General features: G+C 39.6%; 1 pseudogene; it reads left to right on the top strand.

Annotated features, from left to right (window-relative positions):
• The first annotated feature begins 470 nt into the window (after nt 1–470).
• LOC103240219 (heat shock protein HSP 90-beta pseudogene) overlaps nt 471–18,314 on the top strand; it is a 32,523-nt pseudogene continuing 14,679 nt past the window's right edge.

Here is an 18,314-nt window from a genome sequence, read left to right as displayed (position 1 = left end):
GTCAGATACCAAAACTGACTTAATAGGATTCCTGCTCAAACTGAATTCAACAAGGACAGAGAGGGTAGCCCAAGATCAGGCGTGGTCAGAGGACTCAAAAGAGACTGACTAAAGTTTTGGTCAAAAGGGAGAGTTTTTGTCAAAATGCATAAATTGTGTTCTGGTAATACTAATAATTTTCAAGAAGTTATTTCCATGATTAGCTTACAAAGTCTTCAGCATTTATTTAACAAATATTTATAAGTATCAACTAACAATATGTGTCTAACACTGTTCTAGGTGTTGGAAACACAGCAACGAACAGACAAAAATCTCTGTCATAGAATTTACATTTTAATGGGCAAAACTAAAGGATAAGGGGAAATATAATGTATGTTAGATACTGATGAGAACTAAGAAGAAAAGGAAGTTAGGAAAGAGAATAGGGAGTGTTTGTGTGTTTGTGTGAAAGTGTTTACATTTTAGATAGGATGACCAGGGAAGTCTTTGCTGTGAAGGACGCATTTAGTCAAGGTCTGAAGGAAGTGGGAGGGTAAGTCCTATGGATTTGTGGGGGTAAAAACATTCTGGGCAGATGGCAGATACCACTGTTTCAGACATTTTTCAGAGATTCCAATGCTTGGGTTATTGGAGAGCTCTTTGGCATCTGTTGCTTGAATCTGTTTTCTCTACCGTGGTCCCACTGACTTTCCATTTTCACCTAGCTCCCTGGCGTCCCCCTCTGGATGCTAGGATGACTATGATGAAGAGGACTAGATATTGTTTTCCCTGCTTTTTAGGGCTTTGGTTCAATCTCTTTTTCTAGGCTGCTTCACATCTGTTTCCCTGGTTATGTTTCTCAGCTGGGCTGCCATCTTGGTCTCTAATTTCTGCTGTTCTGTGCCTTACTCCACTTCTGTAACAACTTTAATCCAAGACTGAGCCCATTAGATCAAAGCCTGTTCAAAATGAAACTGGGCCTGGTAAAATGACCAAATTAATCCCTCTTAATTAAGTGAGAATAAAGGAATGCAGACATTTCAACTACAGAAATAAATGAAAGGAGAAGCAGGAAAATCAAAGCCAATCCAGACCAATTACTGGTATTTATAAACACCCTCAAGCTTTGTACTATTTTGTCAGGCCCAGAACTGCTCCCTAGGGTGAAGCACCTTTAAATTTAACAAGGTGGCTTCAGGCCACAGATATTCCATTGATCCAATTAACTCTACTCGTTCAACTCTAATCTTCTATTCTCACTTTTGGGAACTCCACTTTGTTCTTTATAACGGCTTAGCTCAATTCCCTGATGTGTGCTTGGTATCCTTTTAGAAAGATCCTCCTACATTTTTTTTCTCTCTCTCTGGTTTATATTGGTTTCTAGTGTCTGGATTACTGGAATAGTCAAACAAGACTATTGTTTTGCTTTAAGGTCTCTGTAAGCCATAGCCCTGGTCTTGAATTCTCACACCTTAGAGGGTAATGCAGTGCTCCTCAAATTCTCTGCTCTCTTCTAATGACAGCCTATGCAATTCTGTCTTTCCAACTGGGTTAACTGTTGGGAGACTATTTTATGGCAGTATCAGAATATATAGAATATGCTAATGTAAAAATATCAGTGCTAGGAAGTTAACAAAGCCCAGGGGTTGGAAAAATTTAGAGAGTCAAAGGGTTATGATAAAGAAACTTAAAAAATTGTTAAGAGCAACATTAAAGTTTTTTTAAATTTTATTTTTCCATAAGTTATTGGGGTACAGGTGGTGTTTGGTTACATGAGTAAGTTCTTTAGTGGAGATTTGTGAGATCCTGGTGTACCCATCACCGGAGCAGTATACACTACACCACATCTGTTGTCTTTTATCCCTTTCCCTCACTCCCTCTTTTTCCCCCAAGTCCCCAAAGTCTACTATATCATTCTTATGCCTTTGCATCCTCATAGCTTAGCTCCCTCATTATCAGAGAGAACATATGATGTTTGGTTTTCCATTCCTGAGTTACTTCACTTAGAATAATTGTCTCTAATCTGATCCGGGTCATTGCAAATGCTGTTAGTTCATTCCTTTTTATGTCTGAGTAGTATTCCATTGTGTGTGTGTGTGTGTGTGTGTGTGTGTATTTCACATTTCTTCATCCACTTGTTGATTGATGGGCATTTACGTTGGTTCCACGATTTTGCTATTGTGAATGGTGCTGCTATAAACATGCGTGTGCAAGTATGTTTTTCGAATAATGATTTCTTTTCCTCTGGGTAGATACCCAATAGTGGGATTAGTGGATCAAATGGTAGTTCTACTTTTAGTTATTTAAGGAATCTCCACACTGTTTTCCATACCAGCTGTACTAGTTTACATTTCCACTACCAGTGTAGAAATGTTCCCTGATCGCATCCATGCCGACAGCTACTGTTTTTTAATTCTTTGATTATGGCCATTCTTACAGGAGTAAGGAGTAAGGTGGTACTGCATTGTGGTCTTGATTTGCATTTCCTTGATCATTAGTGATGTTGAGCATTTTTTCATGTGTTTGTTGGCCATTTGTTTATCTTCTTTTGAGAATTGTCTTTTCATGTCCTTAGCTCACTTTTTGATGGGATTAATTGTTTTTTTTTTTTCTTTTCTTACTGATTTGTTTGAGTTCATTTTAGATTCTGGATATTAGTCCGTTGCCAGATGTATAGATTGTGAAGGTTTTCTCCCACTCTGTGGGTTGTCTGTTTACTCTGCTGTTTCTTTTCTGCCATGCAAAAGCTCTTTAGTTTAATTAGGTCCCAGCTATTTATCTTTGTTTTTATTGCGATTGGTTTTGGGTTTTTGGTCAGGAAATCCTTGCCTAAGCCAATGTCTAGAAGGGTTTTTCCAGTGTTAGCTTCTATAATTTTTATAGTTTCAGATCTTAGGTTTAAGTCCTTAATCCATCTTGAAGTGATTTTTGCATAAAGTAAGAGATGAGAATGCAGTTTAATTCTCCCACATGTGGCTAGCCAATTATCCCAGTACTGTTTGTTGAAATAGGTGTCTTTTCCCACTTTGTTTTTGTTTGCTTTGTCAAAGATCAGTTGGCTTTAAGTATTTGGGTTTATTTCTGGGTTCTCTATTCTGTTCCATTGGCCTATGTGCCTATTTTTATCCCAGTACCATGCCGTTATGGTGATGCTGGCCTTATAGTATAGTTTGAAATCAGGTAGTGTGATGTCTCTAGATTTGTTCTTTTTGCTTAGTCTTGCTTTGGCTATGCAAGCTCCTTTTTGGTTCCATATGAATTTTAGAATTGTTTTTTCTAACTGTGAAAAATGATGGTGGTATTTTGATGGGGATTCTGTTGAATTTATAGATTGTTGAATTTGTAGACCCAAGTCACTTCTTGGGTTCAAGTGATTCTCATGCCTCAGACTCTCAGGTAGCTTGGACTACAGTTGTGGACCACCATGCCCAGCTACTTTTGTATTTTTAGTAGAGATGGGGTTTCACCATGTTGGCCAGGCTGGTCTTAAACTCCTGACCTCAAGTGATCTACTCACCTCAGCCTCCCGAAGTGCTGGGATTACAGGCATGAGCTATTGCACCCAGCGGCAACATTAAAGTTTTATATCAATCTTGTTTCCAGGGCAAAAGGCTCCTCATAGGCCCAGATAAGGTTTGGATTTGTGTCCCTGCCCAAATCTCATGTTGAATTGGAGGAGCAGCCTGATAGGAGGTGATTGGATCATGGGGAAGGATTTCCCTCTTGCTGTTCTCTTGATAGTGATTCAATTCTTATGAGATTTGATGGTTTAAAAGTGTTTGGCACTTCCCCTTCACTCTTCTGCTCTGCCATGGTAAGACATGCTTGCTTCCCCTTCACCTGCCATGATTGTACATTTCCCAAGGCCTCGCAGTCATGCTTCCTGTTAAGCCTCTGGAAGCGTGAGTCAGTTAAACCTATTTTCTTCATAAATCACCCAGTCTAAGGTAGTTCTTTATAACAGTGTGAAAACTAACTAATATGGAAAATTGGTACCAGGAAAGTGGGACATTGCTATAGAGATACCTGAAAATGTGAAAGCAACTTTGGGATTGAGTAACGAGCAGAGGTTGGAACAGTATGGACAACTCAGAAGAAAGCAGGAAGATGAGGAAAAGTTTGGAACTTCTTAGGGACTTGTTGCATGGTTTTGACCAAAATCCCGACAGTGATTCATACATTCCTGTATGTACAATCCTGACAGTGTCCATACAACAAAGTTCAGACTGAGGTAGTCTCAGATGGAGATGAGGAACTTAACTCAGAACTGGAGTTTACTCTTGCTATGCTTTAGCAAAGAGGCTGGTGGCATTTTGCCCCTGCCCTAGAGACTGTGGAACTTTATACTTAAGATAGATGATTCAGGGTATCTGGCAGAAGAAGTTTCTGAACATCACAGCTTTCAAGATGAGACCTGGCTGTTTCTAAAAGTGTATGCCGATATGCATAATCAAAGAGAATTTCTGAAACTGGAACTTATATTTAAAGGGAAGCAGAGCATAAAAGTTTGGAAAATTTGCAGCCTGACCATGTGGTAGAAAAGAAAAATCCATTTTCTGGGGAGAAATTTAAGCTGGCTGCAGAAATTTGCTTAAGTTAAAAGAAGCCAATGTTAATAACGAAGACAATGAGAAAAATGTCTCCAGGGCATGCTGGAGAACTTTAGTGGCAGCCTCTCCTATCATAAACCCTGAGGTTAGTAGGAAAAAATGGTTTTGTGGGCCAGGCCCATGGTCCAGTAGCTCTATGCAGCCTCAGGAAATGGCATCCTGCATGTCAGCTGCTTCTGCTCCAGCTGTGGTGAAAAGGGGTCAATGTACATCTCAGGCCATTGCTTCAGAAGGTGCTAGCCTCAAGCTTTGGTGGCTTCTACATGGTGTTGGGCCTGTGGTTGTGCAGAAGGCAAGAGTTGAGGTTTGGAAGCCACCACCTAGATTTTAGAGGTTTTATGGAAACACCTGGATGTCGAGGCAGAAGTCTGCTGCATGGGTGGGGCCCTCAGGGAGGACCTCTACTAGGGCAGTGTGGAGGGGAAATATGGGGTTAGAGCCTCCACACAGAGTCACCACTGGGGCACTGCCTAGTGGAGCTGTGAGAAGAGGGCACTGTCCTTCAGACCCCAGGATGTTAGATCCATTGACAGCTTGCACCATGTGCCTGGAAAAGCTGCAAGCACTCAACCCCAGCTTGTGAAAGCAGCTGAGGGTACTGTACCCTGTAGAGCCACAGGATCAGAGCTACCCAAGGCTGTGGGAGCCCACCCCTTGCATCAGCATGCCCTGGAGGTGAGACATGGAGTCAGAGGAGATCATTTTGGAACTTTAAGATTAAATGATTGGCCTGCAGGATTTTGGACTTTCATGGGGCCTGTAACCCCTTTGTTTTGGCCAATTTCTCCCATTTGGAACAGGAACATTTACCCAGTTCCTGTACCCCCATTGTATATTTGAAGTAATTAACTTGTTTTGATTTTACAGCTTTATAGGCAGAAGGGACTTACTTTGTCTCAGATGAGACTTTGGACTGTGAACTTGTGAGTTAATGCTGACATGAGTTAAGACTAGGGGCCTATTGAGAAAGGATAATTGTATTTTGCAATGTGAGAAAGACATGAGATTCAGGAAGGTCTGGGGTAAAATGATATGGTTTGAATTTGGGTCCCTGCCGAAATCTCATGTCAAATTGTAGGAGTGGCCTGGTGAAGGGTGATAGAATCATGGGGGTGGATTTATCCCTTGTTGTTCTCGTAACAGTGAGTGAATTCTCATGAGGTCTGATGGTTTAAAAGTGTGTGGTGCTTCTCCTTTTGCTCTCTTTCCTGCTCTACGATGATAAGATGTACTTGCCTCCCCTTCCCCTTCTGCCATGATTGCAAGTTTCCTGAGGACTCCTGGTCATACTTCTTAAGCTTGTAGAACTGTGAGCCTTTTATCCTGAATAAACTCCCTTTCATAAATACATGTATCCTATTAGTTCTGGACCTCTGGAGAACCCTAACTAATACATCATCCAAGAGTGAGCAGTGTTTCTCTCTCAGTATGGTGATTCTGTATTGAGTTTTTGTCTGTGTTTTACTATGTTTTCTCAGATTTTTCTTCTGAGAAGTGTTGATGTTCAGGAAACAAATGGATGCTCTAAAAATCTAGAGGCTCACTTTATAGTAATGTGACAATTGACTAATACAGACCCATTCAAATATTCACTCCCATTAGGACCATTTGATAGGAACAGAGAATGATTATGAAATTATTAGGCTAGCTATATTAAAAAAGTCTGATTTGAGGGCACTAGACTTTTCACTGGGAGTCAATTGGATGTGGATAGTAGAGTTTTCTAGAACAAGTCTTCTTTTTTTAAAAAAACACACTAAATATAATTTGAGCATTTGTATGTATAGACACTGTCAAAAGACAAAATTATAACAAATTTAAAGATCTTAATTTGTTTTATTTGTGATTCTAGAATTGGAAAACACCTTATTTTATAAATTAGCATGAATACTCTGATAGCCTAGCAGAAGAGATTGGTCTTATAGACAGAAAAGAATGGAGAAAAGCAGGAACAGAAAACAAAAAGTGGACTGGTCATTTCAAAGTTACTTTTCCTGTAAAGGTTAAAGCAAAGGAGACTTCCTTAATATGCTGGCTAAAATGGGCCTGTTTGGAGATTTGACTATTATCTCTCACTCTTCTGATTTCTTCAAAGGTCAGATAAAGATCTAAGTGGCTTTGTGGCATGGAACTTAAGCATAAGTAACCCCATTTTGGTTTGGTATAGTGTAGGAGCTCAGTCCAATCCAATGGCCTCCTATAACTTTTATTTAATAGTTCCCCCTTTTAGTCACTGAGGTGAGAGTGTGACAAAAACTTAAGGTACTAGTGATACTCTTAGTCACAATCATTTTGGGTTTTCAGTCCTAGCACATCATTCATAGGTTGTGGTGCCCTTATTATTGTGCATTTTTTTGGAGTTTTCATTATTCCAGCTGGAAAGAGACCATTTAGTGTTAATAAACAGATGGTTGCATGTAGATGTGTAAGACTTTTAGAGAGGATATAATGCATCAGGGATAGTACTATATGACTGACTATAAGGAGGATAATACAAAGAGTATTATCCTTAGTCAGGGTATGCCCCTTAGTCAGGGTATGCCCCTTAGTCAGGGTCCACATGAATCAAGCTAACTGAAATCAAATAGATCAAAGAATGAACCAGATAGAAAATCTACCTATTTTAGCCAAGTAGCCTGTTTGTTCTATTTATTCATATGCAGCAAGAAATGTTAGCAATTGCACAGATTCCTCTCTGTTCAGCTAGTAGGTTGCAATTCTGTTACCTAATATTCCCTAAGTTCATTTGGCATGACAAATCCAACATTTTTGTCAAGTTACCCACAGAGGCTACTGATTGTAAAATTTCAACTATAGCATTATTCTGCCAAGAGAAAAAGCTAGGCCCAGCAAGGAAAACTTAATAGTTGTAGCCAAATATTAAAGGAAACTAGAAAAGTTTAGGATCCAGTTTAGTCTACAGGTAGATGATAAAAACTCGGAAACAATGAACAGGTCTACAGTCTAATAAAAGGTACAGTATTGTTTTTCTTTTTCCCTTTTTTTTTTTTTGAGATACAGTTTTGCTTTTGTTTCCCAGGCTGGAGTGAAATAGCACATCTTGGCTCACTGCATCCTCTGCCTTCTGGGTTCAAGCAATTCTCCTGCCTCAGCCTCCTGAGTAGCTGGGACTACAGGCACGCACCACCACACGTGGCTAATTTTTTATTTTTAGTAGAGACGAGGTTTCTCCAATTTGGTCAGGCTAGTTTTTTTTCTGAAACATAAATTTTCTCTCAGCAGTTACCTCCATTTCTACCAAAGATAATCAAAGTAAAACAAATTTGTTTGAGCTTCATCAAACTTGGCCTGATAATTTACTTAAGTACAGCAGGAATAGTGATTGACCACATAGGCTTTTTAAAAGTTTGCTTTGCTGGAACTTTGGATAAGAAATTTCAGATAGAACTTGCAAAAGCCTCTCAAGGATAGGAAGCCAAACCAATATTTCCAGTTGTATCCTGTTGTAAAGATAACGAGTTCTTTTTGAACTTATGCAAATAACTATATTGCCATAAAAATAAGAACATTCATGAGTAGTTTCTGAATTCTGGAGGGATCATGTCGAGAGAAAAAGTAAATATTTCAATTTTATTCACAAGAGTATAATTTACCATATAGCTGTGATCTATAGATAGCTTAAAAGGAAAAATGTTTCCTGGAAAACTAAAGAACCAGCAAAATTTCAAATAAAAACTCAGAAAAATTCATAATTATTCTTTTTATTTTATTTTTTATTATACTTTAAGTTTTAGGGTACATGTATACAACGTACAGGTTTGATACATAGGTGTACATGTGCCATGTTGGTTTGCTGCACCCATCAACTTATCATTTACATTACATTAGGCATTTCTCCTAGTGCTATCCCTCCCCAAGTCCCCCCAGCACACGACAGGCCCTGGTGTGTGATGTTCCCCTTTCTGTGTCCAAGTGATCTCATTGTTCAGTTTCCACCTATGAGTGAGAACAAGTGGTGTTTGGTTTTCTGTCCTTGTGATAGTTTGCTGAGAATGATGGTTTCCAGCTTCATTCATGTCCCTGCAAAGGACATGAACTCATCCTTTTGTATGGCTGCACAGTATTCCATGGTGTGTATGTGCCACATTTTCTTAATCCAGTCTATCATTGATGGACATTTGGTTGGTTCCAAGTCTTTGCTATTGTGAATAGCTCACGGCAACTTTGAACTTCTGGGCTCAAGTGATCCTTCTGCCTCAGACTTCTGAGTATCTAGAACTACAGGTGCATCACTTTTTTTTTTTTTGACAACACTTCTCATATAACATATCAAACAAGACTGATTAACATTCTCTTTTAAAATTGTAAATGTTCAGTGTTTTCCAGGGGCTGAACTGGAAAGTCCTAAAGTTAATTTCAGGTGAAAAAAGACTTAATTTAGGATATGATTTTGGGAAGTTTGTCCAAAATGTTAAAAGTTTAAAAACACTTATTATAGTTGTCTATTTAATCAGAGTGACACTATCAGATTTTTATGCAAATATAGAAGTTTATGTTACAGGTAGTTAGGCAGACATGTGTGGGGCAGAAGAGGGCTTTCCCACTCACTAGGAATTTTGGGTAATGGTTTGACAATTATCACGTTGTCTGTCTAAAAGTGATAAATTGGCAGCTGGCACCAGGGAGAGGCCATTTTCTGATGGTTTACACCTGTGGCACTGAAGTGTTAATTGCATGCAGGTGCCACAGAGAAGCAACTTCCTGGGCATGCACATTAAAAGACAAATGGTAGATTATGACCTTTCAGGGGTACGCCACCAGGAAAGGGAAGAAAGCCTAAGATGGGCCGGGCGCGGTGGCTCAAGCCTGTAATCCCAGCACTTTGGGAGGCCGAGACGGGCGGATCACGAGGTCAGGAGATCGAGACCATCCTGGCTAACACAGTGAAACCCTGTCTCTACTAAAAAATACAAAAAACTAGCCGGGCGAGGTGGTGGGCGCCTGTAGTCCCAGCTACTCGGGAGGCTGAGGCAGGAGAATGGAGTAAATCCGGGAGGCGGAGCTTGCAGTGAGCCGAGATCTGGCCACTGCACTCCAGCCTGGGCCACAGAGCGAGACTCCGCCTCAAAAAAAAAAAAAAAAAAAAAAAAAGCCTAAGATGGGCATGCGTAAAACTTAATAAGCACACTGCATGTGGTCACTTTCCAAGGGTAAAGGGGGCATTGTGTATGAGGGCAGCCCACCCTAAGGGAAGAATCATGGGAAAGGAGACAGCCTGTAAAGTCCTAGGATCACAGTTAAACAGGGCACTTGTCCTTCAGGTTGCCCTCTTGGGTCTCTTCCAATGTACTTTCCTTTCTTTCCTGTTCTAAAGCATTTTAAAATGAAACGTCCATACCTTGCTCTCTCTTTTTGCCTTATGTCCTTCAGTCGAATTCTTTCTTCTAAGGAGGCAAGAATTGAGGTTGCTGCAGACCCATATGGATTTACCGCCAGTAACTCAGGTACCTTCTACCAGTAATAGTAACAGAGTTGTGAGCAAAACCTTCATTCTTTTAATACTGAGAAGACTCACTTTTTAAACAAATATCAAAGAACTGATAAAAGCACAAAGCACAAAAAATTATCTTGATAAAACACAGTATCTTTTTTTCCTAGCCAGTTACCTAAAAGGTAAAGAAAAACCTTTCACTATTTTCTATTAAGAGCAGATCAATATGCCAAGAACCAAATTCTAGTTTTGCATCAGTGTACTTTTGACATTAATTCTCATATTTTAGAAAAAACTTAGAACTTTTTTTCTAATCTTAGCCAGGTTGATCGCACAACTTCTTTCACAAGATTCATTTTTCACAAATGTTTTACAACTTTCTCATCCACTCACATTTTCCCCATATTTTCTTATTTTTCATCTTGAAACAACTACTCTACTTTATGACAAAAATTACTCTCTTTTGCTGGGTGTGGTGGCTCACTCCTGTAATCCCAGCACTTTGGAAGGCTGAGCGGGGTGGATCACTTGAGGTCAAAAGTTTGAGACCAGCCTGGCCAACGTGGTGAAACTCCATCTCTACTTAAAAAAAAAAAAAAAAAAAAAAAATGAAAATCAGGCAGGCATGGTGGCACACTCCCATAGTCTCAGCTACTCAGGAGGCTGAGGCAGGAGAATCACTTGAACCCAGGAGGTGGCGGCTTCAGTGAGCCGAGATCATGCCACTGCACTCCAGCTGGGTGATAGAGTGAAACTCCATCTCAAAAAACAAAAAAAAAAAGAAAAGAAAAAAATTAAATCTGCCAACTTTTTCTCCTGGTTACTCTCCCACCATGAAGTCAAAAAGAAAACTGGATAAAGTACTTATAAAGGATAAATCAAGTGAATTTGCTTCTTTTTCAGAGTTATCCATGCTAACTCCAGGCATAGGGAATGCATCCTTGGCCCTGGAGTCAGTTATCTAGTTAAGAAACAAAGCTAAGTTTAAAGACCACCTATCAAACTAAACCAGTCTCCAAAATACACCTTTATGGGAATTTAGCTAGCTACTTTGAAATTCTTTGTAAGAAACTTTCAACTATAAAAGAAATCTGCCTTTGTAGGAGTGTGTCCCTCTGTGCACCAGGAAGAGAAAGAATGTCTCTAGAAACTCTTACAATGGAAAAGGCATTGGCTTAAATTTATATAACAAGCCTCACCTTTGACAATTTTGTCTTAACAAGGTTTCCTACTTAGATCTTTGTGCCAGCATATAATGGTGTTTAAGTTCCATGACTTTAAGATGTAAATTTCCTACCTTGTTTCACCTAAGAGTCATCCCTTTGGAAGTAAAAATTTTGGGTTGTTGGGCTAGCAATTGCTTAGGGCAATGGAACAGATAATTAAAAGACTTATAGTCTGAAAGAGGAAGATAAACCGTTTGGAAACTGGGAAAATGAAAAGTTTTAATGAAGGCTATATGATCTGCTTCTGCCTGTATTTTTATGTATGTCTGTATGTGTATGTATGTTGTATTTGTGTGATATTTTTCTACCTCAGATGATATTGCCAAAATTTACAGAGTTCTGTTTGGCTTAAAGTGAAAAAAGTGCTAATATAAAATATTCCCTTACAAAAATAAAAATTAATTCAAATGGCTTTTAGTTCTTGTGATCTGAGATAACCTTCAGTAAGTAAAGCTAGTTTTTAAAAATGTTGATAAAATAATAACATAAATGTCTTCAAAATTGTCAACATTTATATTATAAGCATGCATTTGAAAACCTAGATTTAATATCAAATGAGCTTGTTATCTCCTAGATATATGAGATCATAAAGCTATAAATCCTGTCCTTGGCTAGTTTTAAGGAGCAAATCAAGCATTGTTATTATGAATGAGTCATTAGCTTTGCACTGTAACTAGTGAGGTTTATCTGAGGTGCAGTTAATTGCTAATTAAAAACTTTTGGTCACCATTCCAAGATGGCCAAATAGGAACAGCTGTGGTCTACAGCTCCCAGCAAGATCGACAAAGAAGATGGGTGATTTCAGCATTTCCAACTGAGGTACCTGGTTCATCTCATTGGGACTGGTTGGATAGTGGGTATAACCCATGAAGGGTGAGCCAAAGCAGGGTGGGGCATTGCCTACCTGGGAGGTGCAAGGGGTTGGGGGATTTCCATTTCCTAGCCAAGGGAAGCCATGACAGACTGTACCTGGAAAAATGGGATACTCCTGCACAAATACTGCACTTTTCCCATGGTCTTAGCAACTAGTAGACCAGGAGATTCTTTCCTGTTCCTGGTTCAGTGGGTCCCATGCCCATGGAGCCTTGCTCACTGCTAGTGCAACAGTCTGAGATCAACCTGCGAGGCTGCAGCCTGACAGAGGGAGGTGTGTCTGCCATTGCTGAGGCTTGAGTAGGTAAACAAAGCGGCCTGGAAGCTTGAACTAGATGGAGCCCACTGCAGCTCAGCAAGGCCTACTGCCTCTATAGACTCCACCTCTGTGGGCAGGGCATAAGTGAACAAAAGGTAGCAGACACTTCTGCAGACTTAAACGTCCCTGTCTGACAGCTCTGAAGAGAGCAGTGGTTCTCCCAGCATGGTGTTTGAGCTTTGAGAACAGACAGACTGCCTCCTCAAGTGAGTCCCTGACCCCAGTGTAGCCTAACTGGTAAACACTTCCCAGTAAGGGCCGACAGACACCTCATACAGGTGGTGACCCTCTGAGACGAAGCTTCCAGAGGAAGGATCAGGCAGCAATATTTGATGTTCTTCAATATTTGCTGTTCAGCAGCCTCTGCTGGTTATACCCAGACAACAGGGTCTGGAGTGGACCTCCAGCAAATTCCAACAGACTTGCAGCTGAGGCACCTGACTGTTAGACGAAAAACTAACAAACAAAGGAATAGCATCAACATCAACAAAAAGTACATCTACACCAAAACCCCATCTGTAGGTCACCAACATCAAAGACCAAAGGTAGATAAAACCACAAAGATGGGGAGAAACCAGAGCAGAAAAGCTGAACTTTCTAAAAACCAGAGTGCCCCTTCTCCTCCAAAGGATCACAGCTCTTGCCAACAATGGAACAAAGCTGGATGGAGAATGACTTTGATGAGTTGACCGAGGCTTCAGAAGGTCGGTAATAACAAACTTCTCCAAGCTAAAGGAGCATGTTCTAACCATCGCAAGGAAGCTAGAAACCTTGAAAGAAGGTTAGACGAATGGCTAACTAGAATAAACAGTGGAGTGACGACCTTAAATTACCTGATGGTGCTGAAAACCATGGCACGAGAACTTTGTGACGTATGCACAAGCTTCAATAGCCAGTTCATTCAAGTGGAAAAAAGGTTATCTGTGATTGAAGGTCAAATTAATGAAAAAAAGTGAGAAGACAAGTTTAGAGAAAAAAGAGTAAAAAGAAATGAACAAAGCCTCCAAGAAATGTGGAACTATGTGAACAAACCAAATCTATGTTTCATTGGTGTATCTAAAAGTGATGGGGAGAATGGAACCAAGTTGGAAAACACTCTTCAGGATATTATCCAGAACTTCCCCAACCTAGCAAGGCAGGCCAACATTCAAAATCAGGAAATACGCAGAAGACCACAAAGATACCCCTCGAAAAGAGCAACTACAAGACACATAATTGTCAGATTCACCAAGGTTGAAACAAAGGAAAAAATGTTAAGGGCAGCCAGAGAGAAAGGTCGAGTTACCCACAAACAGAAGCCCATCAGACTAACAACGGATCTCTCGGCAGAAACCCTACAAGCCAGAAGAGAGTGGGGGCCAGTATTCAACATTTTTAAAGAAAAGAATTTTCAACCCAGAATTTCATATGCAGTCAAACTACGCTTCATAAGGGAAGGAGAAATAAAATTATTTACAGACAAGCACATGCTGAGAGATTTTTGTCACCAACAGGCCTGCCTTACATGAGCTCCTGAAGGAAGCACTAAACATACAAAGGAACAACTGGTACCAGCCACTGCAAAAACATGCCAAATTGTAAAGACCATAGATGCTATGAAGAAACCGCATCAATTAATGGGCAAAATAAACAGCTAACATCATAATGACACGCTCAAATTCACATATAACAATATTAACCTTAAATGCAAATGGGGTAAATGCCCCAATTAAAAGGCACAGACTGGCAAATTGGATAAAGAGTCAAGACCCATCAGTGTGCTGTATTCGGGAGACCCATCTTATGTGCAGAGACAAACGTGTTCAAAATAAAGGGGTGAGGAAAATCTACCAAGAAAATGGAAAGCACAAAAAAGCAAGGGTTGCCATCCTAGTCTCTGATGAAACAGACTTTACACCAACAAAGATGAAAAGAGATAAAGAGGCCATTATATAATGATAAGGGGAACAATTCAACAAGAAGAGCTAACTATCCAAAAAAAATATGTGCACCCAATACAGGAGAACCCAGATTCATAAAGCAAGTCCTTAGAGACATACAAAGAGACTCAGACTCCCACACAATAATAATGGGAGATTTTAACACCCTGATGTCAAGATTAGACAGATCAACGAGACAGAAGGTTAGCAGGGATGTCCAGAACTTGAACTCAGCGCTGTGCCAAGCAGACCTAATAGACATCTACAGAACTCTCCACCCCAAATCAACAGAATACACATTCTTCTCAGCACCACACTGCACTTATTCTAAAATTGACCACATAAGTGGAAGTAAAGGACTCCTCAGCAAATGTAAAAGAACAGAATTCAGAACTGTCTCTCATACCACAATGCAATCAAATTGAGCTCAGATTTAAGAAACTCACTCAAAATCGCACAGCTACATGCAAACTGAACAACCTGCTTCTGAATGACTGCTGGGTAAATAAGAAAATTAAGGCAGACATAAAGATATTCTTTGAAACCAGTGAGACAAAAGGCACAACCTACCAGACTCTCTGGGACACATTTAAAGCAATGTGTAGAGGGAAATTTATAGCACTAAATGTCCACAAGAGAAAGCAGGAAAGATCTAAAATTGACACCCTAATATCACAATTAAAAGAACTAGAGAAGCAAGAGCAAACAAATTCGAAAGATAGCAGAAGGAAAGAAATAACTAAGGTCAGAGTAGAACTGAAGGAGATACAGACACAAAAAACCCTTCAAAAAATCAATGAATCCAGGAGGTGGTTTTTTGAAAAGATCAACAAAATTGATAGACCACTAGCAAGACTAATAAAGAAGAGAAGAATCAAATAGTTGCAATAAAAAATGATAAAGGGGATATCACTATCGATCCCACAGAAATACAAACTACCATCAAAGAATACTATAAACACCTCTATTCAAATAAACTAGAAAATCTAGAAGAAATGGATACATTCCTGGACACAAAAACACCCTTTCAAGACTAAACGAGGACGAAGTTGAATCTCTGAATAGACAAATAACAGGCTCTGAAATTGAGGCAGTAATTAATAGCCTATCAACCAAAAAAAGTCCAGGACCAGATGGATTCACAGCCGAATTCTACCAGAGGTACAAAGAGGAGATAGTACCATTCCTTCTGAAACTAACCCATCAATAGAAAAAGGGGGAATCCTCCGTAACTCATTTTGTGAGACCACCATCATACCAAGGCCTGGCAGAGACACAGCAAAAAAAGGGTATTTTAGACAAGTATCCCTGATGAACACTGATGTGAAAATCCTCAATAAAATATCAGCAAACCCTATCCAGCAGCACATCAGAAAGCTTATCCACTGTGATCAGTTCGGCTTCATCCCTAGGATGCAAGGCTGGTTCAACATATACAAATCAATAAACGTAATCCATCAGGTAAACAGAACCAATGAGAAAAACCACGTGATTATCTCAATAGATGCAGAAAAGGCCTTTGACAAAATTCAACAGCCCTTTATGCTAAAAACTCTCAATAAACTAGGTATTGACGGAACGTAACTCAAAATAATAAGGGCTATTTATGACAAACCCACAGCCAATATCATATTGAATGGGCAAAAACTGGAAGCATTGCCTTTGAAAACTGGCACAAGATAGGGATGGCCTCTCTCACCACTACTATTCGACATAGTGTTGGAACTTCTGGCCAGGGCAATCAGGCAAGAAAGAAATAAAGGATATTCAATCAGGAAAAGAGGAAGTCAAATTGTCCCTGTTTGCAGATGACATGATTGTATGTTTAGAAAACCCCATCATCTCATCCCAAAATCTCCTTAAGCTGATATGCAACGTCAGCAAAGTCTCAGGATACAAAATCAGTGTGCAAAAATCACAAGCATTCCTATACACCAATAACAGACAAACAGAGAGCCAAATCATGAGTGAACTCCCATTCACAATTGCTACAAATAGAAGAAAATACCTAGGAATCCAACTTACAAGGGATGTGAAGGACCTCTTCAAGGAGAACTACAAACCACTGCTCAACGAAATAAAAGAGAACACAAACAAATGGAAGAACATTCCATGCTCATGGATAGGAAGAATCAATATCGTGAAAATGGCCATACTGCCCAAGGTAATTTAGAGATTCAATGCTATCCCCATGAAGCTACGCATGACTTTCTTCACAGAATTGGAAAAAACTACTTTAAAGTTCATATGGAACCAAAAAAGAGCCCACATTGCCAAGACAATCCTAAGTCAAAAGAACAAAGCTGGAGTCATCATGCTACCTGACTTCAAACTATACTACAAGACTACAGTAACCAAAACAGCATGGTACTGGTACCAAAACAGATACATAGACCAATGGAACAGAACAGAAGCCTCAGAAATAACACCACACATCTACAACCATCTGGTCTTTGACAAACCTGACAAAAACAAGAAATGGGGAAAGGATTCCCTATTTAATAAGTAGTGCTGGGAAAACTGGCTAATAAGATGTAGAAAGCTGAAACTGGATCCCTTCCTTACACCTTATACAAAAATTAATTCAAGATAGATTAAAGACTTAAATGTTAGACCTAAAACCATAAAAACCCTAGAAGAAAACCTAGGCAATACCATTGAGGACATAGGCATGGGCAAGCACTTCATGACTAAAACACCAAAAGCAATGGCAACAAAAGCCAAAATTGACAAATGCGATCTAATTAAACTAAAGAGCTTCTGCACAGCAAAAGAAATTTTCATGAGAGTGAGCAGGCAACCTACAGAATAGGAGAAAACTTTTCCAATCTATCCATCTGACAAAGGGCTAATGTCCAGAATCTACAAAGAACTCAAATTTACAAGAAAAAACAAACAACCCCCTCAAAAAGTGGGCAAAGAATATGAACAGACACTTCTCAAAAGAAGACATTTATGCAGCCAGCAGACACATAAAAAAATGCTCATCATCACTCATCATTAGAGAAATGCAAATCAAAACCACAATGAAATACAGTCTCACGCCAGTTAGAATGATGATCATTAAAAAGTCAGGAAACAACAGGTGCTGGAGAGGATGTGAAGAAATAGAAACACTTTTACACTGTTGGTGGGAGTGTAAATTAGTTCAACCATTGTGGAAGACAGTGTGGCAATTCCTCAAGGATCTAGAACTAGAAATACCATTTGACCCAGTGTTCCCATTGCTGGGTATATACCCAAAGGATTATAAATCATGCTACTATAAAGACACATGCACACCTATGTTTATTGCAGCACTATTCACAATTGCAAAGACTTGGATCCAACCCAAATGTCCATCAATGATAGACTGGATAAGAAAATGTGGCACCAATACACCATGAAATACTATGCAGCCATATAAAAGGATGAGTTCATGTCCTTTGCAGGGACATGGATGAAGCTGGAAGCCATCATTCTGAGCAGACTATCACAAGGACAGAAAACCAAACACTGCATGTTCTCACTCATAGGTTGGAATTGAACAATGAGAACTCTCGGACACAGGATAGGGAACATCACACACTGGGGCCTGTCAGAGAGTGGTGGGCTGGGGGAGGGATAGCATTGGAGAAATACCTAATGTAAGTGATGAGTTGAGGGGTGCAGTAAACCAGCATGACACATGTATACCTATGTAACAAACCACCTTGTGCCCATGTACTCTAGAACTTAAAGTGTAATAAAAAAATAAAAAATAAAAAATAAAAACTTTCCCCAATACCCCTCCATGAAGACTTGCAATATAAGTGGCATTGGTAAGTTTTGATAGTCTCTACAGAGAGTTTAAAAAAGAAAAAATGAATAAATTAGGTGGATGTAAATGGGATAAAAGCGCAGTGGCACACTCTCGGCTCACTGTGACCTCCGCCTCCCAGGTTTAAGTGATTCTCC

This window comes from Chlorocebus sabaeus, chromosome 13 (assembly GCF_047675955.1).
Source record: "Chlorocebus sabaeus isolate Y175 chromosome 13, mChlSab1.0.hap1, whole genome shotgun sequence".
NCBI lineage: Eukaryota > Metazoa > Chordata > Mammalia > Primates > Cercopithecidae > Chlorocebus > Chlorocebus sabaeus.
Note: the sequence above shows the minus strand (reverse complement) of the source record. Positions and strands in the feature narration are given on the sequence as shown.